General features: G+C 38.1%; 1 pseudogene; it reads right to left on the bottom strand.

The window, feature by feature from the left end:
* Positions 1–3,332: 3,332 nt before the first annotated feature.
* LOC130417263 (tripartite motif-containing protein 16-like protein) lies at positions 3,333–6,376 on the bottom strand (annotated as a pseudogene).
* Between the last annotated feature and the right edge of the window lie 360 nt (positions 6,377–6,736).

The following is a 6,736-nucleotide window of genomic DNA, read 5'->3' as shown; positions in this document are numbered from 1 at the left end:
AATGCCGCTAAAAAAATGTAAATGTAAATGTAAAAAATAATGCCCCCTCAATTAGTGCCCTATATTAGGGTATAGAGGGCTATTCGGACACAGCCTTTGTGAATTCACCCCCTTCCCAGGATGCATTTTTGATCTATAATTTACTTCATATGTCTCAGTAAATGTTTTTTTGCAGTAGGCATCGTGCGGAAACTTAAATAAAGATATTTCACATCATAAACTTCAATTGTTTAACATCTTAAAAGTACATTTATTAATGGATTTTAAGATGGCTAGCTAGACTTCTATCGTGATGCTCGTGCTGAACGAATTCCCGCACCTCGGCAGAAGATGGCGCCCGCAGTATGTCCAGTGGACCGAGTGTCCGAATTTACTCACTCGTTTTAAAGATTCAAGATTCAAATGAGTTTTATAGGCATGATACAATTTTTTTTACATTGCCAAAGCACAAGATTAAATATAAACATGCACAAATACAGATTAAGATAAAAGTAAGATAGAATAAAAATAAAGTCTATAAGTAAATATATGTGTGTATATATATATATACACATCTCAATATGAACAGAAAAAGAGTTTTAATTAAAGTTATCAATGAGGGTGATAGTGTCAGTTTGTGTGTGTTGTCCTGTCAGTGTTGTTTTGTATTGTGCTGGTTGTTCTTTGGTCGTGGCAGGACTTGACATATCTTGCACCCAGGTTTGAGCTTCTTGAGTTTTCTCCAGTATGTATGAGATCTTGTCCTTTTGATGAAACTGGTCAAAGTCTTTGTGTAAATTTGTAAACTGGGGGAAGAATTTCTCTGATGTGTGTGTAGATGGGACAGGAGAAAGTGCAGCTCTATCGGTGTCCATGTGTGTCTGTGTCTGCCCGTCTCTACAGTGAGCTGGTGATCACCGAGTCTGTACATGCTCAACACTTTTCTTAGTTTAGGGTCTGATACGCTTGTGAGGTATTCTGACACTTTATATTCTCTGTTTAGTGACACATGGCATTCCATTTTACTTTGCTGAGCTGTTGCTTCTGTCCAGTGTTTGAGATATTTCTCTTTTTGTGTTTTGATCATTTGGTTTAGTCTGGCTGGGGTTTGGGGTTGACTTGGACATGTTTGGGGTTTAGAGTTAGTTGTGAGATCAGTTGGATGAAGGGGTTTCTCTCTGGGCTCAGCTCTTGATGACTTAAGGCTTTGTGATGGAGTGTGTCTGTGTCGCTGTTCTTAAGGTGTGTGTAGAATTTTAAAGCTCTTTTTTGTATTTTAATGATTATTGATGAGGATACAGTCCTAATTCTGCTCTGCAGGCATTCTTTGGAGTTTTTCTCTGTACCCGTAGAACGTTTTTAGACATTTCTGTTGGCAGAGTCTCTATTGGGTGTCAACTCTTGGTTGGCGAGAGGACCCCAAACCTCTCTTCCATACAGCGCGATTGGTTCTATATTGATTGTATATTTTTCAGCCAGATTACAGTTGGGATGTCAATTTTAATACTCTTTTTGATTGCATAAAAGGCTCTTCGTGCCTTGTCTCTCAGGTCATTCACCTTGTTTAAGTTTCCGGTGTTACTAATGTTTATACCAAGATATGTGTAGTTCTTGGTGTGATCTAGGGGCAGGTTGTTTAGTTTGAAACTGTGATGTTGGTTTTGGCTACTGGGCTTTTTTTGAATATTATGACTCGAGTCTTCTTAAGGTTAACCGATAGGGCCCATGTTAGGCAGAAAGTGTTCAGGGTGTCCAGATGTTGCTGTAGACCCTCTTTTGTGGGTGATAGCAGCACCAGATCGTCTGCAAACAGGAGACATTTCACTTCGGTGACTTGTAAGGTCGGACCGGGTGCTCGTGACTGTTCTAGAGCTCCAGCTAATTCATTCATGTAAATGTTAAATAGTGTAGGACTTAGACTACAGCCCTGTCTCACTCCACGACTCTGAGAGAGAAAGTCTGTGTGCTTGTTGCCAATTTTAACTGCAAATGTGTTATTGGTGTACATTGATTTGATGATGTCGTAGGTTTTTCCTCTGAAGAAAAAGTCCCTCATGCCAGATTGAGTCAAAAGCTTTTTTGAAGTCAACAAAGCAGGAGTAGAGCTTTCTTTTATTTTGGTTTGTTTCTTTGTCAATTAAGGTAAGAAGAGTGTATATATGATCGGATGTGCAGTATTTGGGTTGGAAACCAATTTGGCATTTTCTCAGGATGTTTTGGTTGTTTAGATATTGGAGAAGTCTGCTGTTAAGAATGTTACAGAGGAGTTTACCTAGGTTGCTGTTTACACATATTCTGCGGTAATTATTAGGGTCGAATTTGTCTCCACTTTTATGGATTGGAGTTATGAGACCTTGGTTCGTTCCAGATCGTGGGAAATATACCTGTACTTAAGATGATATTAAACAGTTTGAGGTGTGTGTGAGTTTTTGGTTCTGCGTATTCAATCATCTCGTTTAGGATACCATCGATACCACTTGCTTTTTGGGATTTAAGTTTTGGTATATTTTGGCCTAGTTCAGTGAGTGTAATTGGATAGTCTAAAGTGTTTTGGTAGTCTTTAATCGTTGACTCCAGAGTGCATAGTTTGTTGTGTAGGCTAGTTTGTTCATGGTTCTTGTTTATTTTACTAAAGAGGTTTGAGAAGTGCTTTATCCATACGTCTCCGTTCTGAATGGGAAGATCTTCGTGGTGGGGTTTGTTAGGTGTGTTCCAATGTTCCAAGAAGTGATTTGTTGCTAGAGATTGTTCAATTGCTTTTAACTGGTTTTGTGTATCTTGTTTCTTTTTCTTCCTTGGTGTGTCCTTATATTGCTTAAGTTTTTCATGGTAGAGTTGGCATTACCATTGACCCGCTCCTTAAAGTGGACCATATTAGTAAACTAATGTGGGGAATAGTGAATGAGGGTGTAGTGGGCGATTTTGGACACAGCCCAAGTCTTTCACCAGTTGTAATCAGATTCCCTTTTTCAATTTAATAATCCTCTGTGTCTGGTGTCATCCAGTCTCACAAAACCTGCTAGCATAATGATAAGAGTGTGATTAATAATAAATAGACAAAAAAGTGGTCAAACAATACGGTTTTGTTAGATGTCATCCACTCTTACTAAAGCTGCTGTAAAACGATTTATAGGAAAATATAATACTGAAACTTAACAACACCACACTTACCTCTATTTGTTATTTTTTGATCCAAAACTTTTGTCAAATTTTATTAAAGTAAACCGTTTTCTCAATTTGTGTACTGCTGCTGTGATGACATTGATTGTCTAATATATTATTCTTTGAGGAAAGTTATCATCCGCTGTAGGCAATTTATAACTGCGATGCCAAGAATTCAGATTTATTCCAAATACCATTCAAATAAATTAATGACCCAATAACCACTGGATCTCACATTTTTATTTACAGAATTCTGCAATAAAGACACACATAATAATTTTTTAAGAAATAAAATGATACAATCATTCATTTGTTAGATCAAACAGTTTGACTGTTTCAAAAACTCTAAACCCAGGATAGAGAGGTTGAGTGAATGTGGTGTGGACTCTGTGTATGAGGGTCATTGTGTCAGAGATGCTGTAGAAGGACAGAATACCTGCACTGTGATCCACATACACTCCTATTCTAGAAGATATGGACATAACAGGGAGTTTAGTCTCAATGAAATTGTGCAAGAATGAACAACTGTAGTTAGAGCAGTACAGATTCCAGGACTGATCATTACATCCAAATGAACACTCATCACCCATTCCCTTCCTGCTGATACTCTTATATGACACAGATATATACACCTCACTACTCCACTCAACCTCCCAGTAACAGCGTTCACACACACTCTCTCTACACAACACCTGATAATAATTATCAAATCTGTCTGGATGATCAAAATACAGCTGGACTCTTCTAGTGTTAGTAATCACTCTGTTCCCCTCTGACAGACGGAGACACTTATGTGCTGTGTTTGGATCCAGAGTCAATGGATGGAAATCTGATGTAAACAAAAGATTACAATAAGTTTCTAGAAAAAAATACAAAGCTGCTTGACTGTTATTGAGCTCAGATGAGGTGTGTAGTTTTTTTGTGAGTATGTATAACAGGAGATTAATCATTTAATATATATATTTCATATTTCACGGGACTATTACTTGTTTTACAGTGGTGTATATAGGCCAGACGCAAATGGTGATGGTCAGGAGGTAGTGAGTAAAACCATGGTTAATTTTTGTATTCTGGTTGTAATTTATAGTGTGTGAATTATTGCCTGGTTTGTGGCCCAGTTTTCTTAATGACTGATATGATGAAACAACAAAACAAGAAACATCTTCAATTGCATTTTAAAAAAATATCTTAAAACTTACATGAATAGTACATTTGCTTCATATTCTTACATTATATTATTTGATACATTACTTTGAAAATAAAACATTCTTAAACACTTTCATGTTAAACAGAAGTAGTTGCTTTAGCCACAAATGTACGTTTGTTATTGTAGAGAGAGAAAGATATAGTGTGTGTGTGTGTGTGTGTTCATTTCATTGCATCTCACATTGTTGGAACTCCTGTGTGATTTGGGGCTCTCTTACTATCATAATGCTTGCAACTTTGGAACCAAAAACATCGTCAGTTGCAAATTAAAACAACTTTTAAAGAAACTGTACACACATTTGTTTCAAAATCTGTTTGTTAAGTCTTAATTAATGAATCAATGTTTTACCTCGATCAGATATCTTTTGTATCTCCTTGCTGCAGAACTTTTCTAGTTTCTCTCTCAGAGCAGACAAAGATTTCTCTACATCATCAAAAGATAGATGAGAACTGACAGTGATGTTGAGTGAGTCTATAGATCCAGGAGGAACAGAAAGAGACTGGAAACTCTACACACACAAAGATAAGCAACACAAACATCAATTGAGGACATAGAAACATTTCATACCATATCTCTCTAAAACATGTTCTTCGATTTTCTGAAGACCACTGTTCTATTTTATAGATCTCTGTTACCTGGAGGAAATGAATGTGATCATCTGTGTGTGAAAGCGGCTCCAGCTCAGCATCTCTCCTCTTCAGATCATCAATCTCCTGCTCCAGACGCTTCAAGAGTTCTTCAGCTCGACTCACTGCAGACTTTTCCTGATCTCTGATCAGCTTTATCACCTCAGAGCGACTTCTCTCAATGTAGCGGATCAGTTCAGTAAAGATCTCTCAGGTGTCCTCCACTGCTGCCTGAGCAGAGCACTGTTAGGACACACAAAGTGAAAGAGAGAAAAGCATTAGGATCAGCTCTTACTGTTTCCTCACACTATCTGTTATCCACAGTGGACTTCAGTGGGACTGTAAAGTGCTTCAGCACTGGACTCCTCACTGAGTGTGAAACATCTCTTCCTGCAGTCAGCAGTTGATCTTCTGATCAAAACTCACCTTATGAGTCTCCACAGCCTCTCTCAACTCCTGAAGCTCCTTCTGTTTCTTCTGAATGGTTGTCAGGTATTTACTCTGTGTGTCCTTCAGTTGTTTCTGTTGGAAGTTTAAAAATATGTTGTTTAAATATTGTAGCCCTACACAAGTACATAAAAAAATCTAAGAAACGTCACCTGTTTCTCAGTTCTCTCCGTTGCAGCTGATACAGTATCGGGTTTTTTGTGTTCATCCACCATACACAGATAACATATACAGCACTGATCTGTACGACAGTAAATCTCTAAAAGTTTATCATGTTGAGGGCAGATCATCTGCTGTAGTCGTCCAGTGGCATCAGTCACTTTGTGTCTCTTTCCAGAGTGAAGTTCTTCATGACGTTCAAAATGAGTTTGACAGTAAGAGCTTAGACACACCAGACAGGATTTGACAGCTTTGTGTTTTCTCTCAGTACAGACGTCACACTCCACATCTCCAGGTTCAGCATAACAGAGATCAGGACGAGCAGCTTGTAGTTTAGTGTTCTTCAGTTTCTCCACCACTTCAGCCAGCATTGTGTTTTTACCTAAAACAGGTCTTGGAGTGAAAGTCTGTCTGCACTGAGGGCAGCTGTAGACTCTTCTGATCATCCTGATCCCAGCAGTCTGTAATACACCTCATACAGTAACTGTGTCCACAGGGAATAGTCACTGCATCCTTCAGTAGATCCAGACAGATTGAACAGCTGAACTGATTCCGAGCCACTGAAATGCTGGCTTCTGCCATTTTACTGTTTATACACACTGGCACATACAGCAACTCAACAATAGCCTAGCCTTCAAAAAACAATAAGAGAAAAGCATAAAACAAGCAGAAAGACGTGAAGCAGCTAAATCCCACACCCAGACTGAATAGGAAGTGTTTATGAGTTTCACTTTCACTGAAGGGTGGAGTGGCAAACTGACGTAAAAAGGAATTGTTTACACTCATGCAGACAAAGCATCTCCATTGTTTATAATGTTTGAGCAAAATCAACAATGTCTTTCTGAATTTTCTTTAACTTAGTAGTGAAACTTGGCATTGCAGTGTTGTTGGCTAGTGAATTTATTTGTTGTGCAAACATAAGGGTTTGATCTGTGAATAAAATTATAGCGTCAGTGTCAGAAAGAGAAGCATTCAAACTGCAAATTCAGATATCGGTCAAGGCGTCATGTCATGGTTATGATCATTTCATAACATTTGACGGTGTTTAAAAAGACATTTCTCAAAAAATAAGAGGTAAACAAATGCACCTCAACCACACACAGAAGCATGTGTCCCTTTTAAATTATGTTCTTGTAACAAAATAAATGCAATTTGT

The sequence above is a fragment of the Triplophysa dalaica genome, chromosome 3 (genome assembly GCF_015846415.1).
Source record: "Triplophysa dalaica isolate WHDGS20190420 chromosome 3, ASM1584641v1, whole genome shotgun sequence".
NCBI lineage: Eukaryota > Metazoa > Chordata > Actinopteri > Cypriniformes > Nemacheilidae > Triplophysa > Triplophysa dalaica.
The sequence above is the reverse complement of the archived record's forward strand: the minus strand, read 5'-3'. Positions and strand labels throughout refer to the sequence as shown.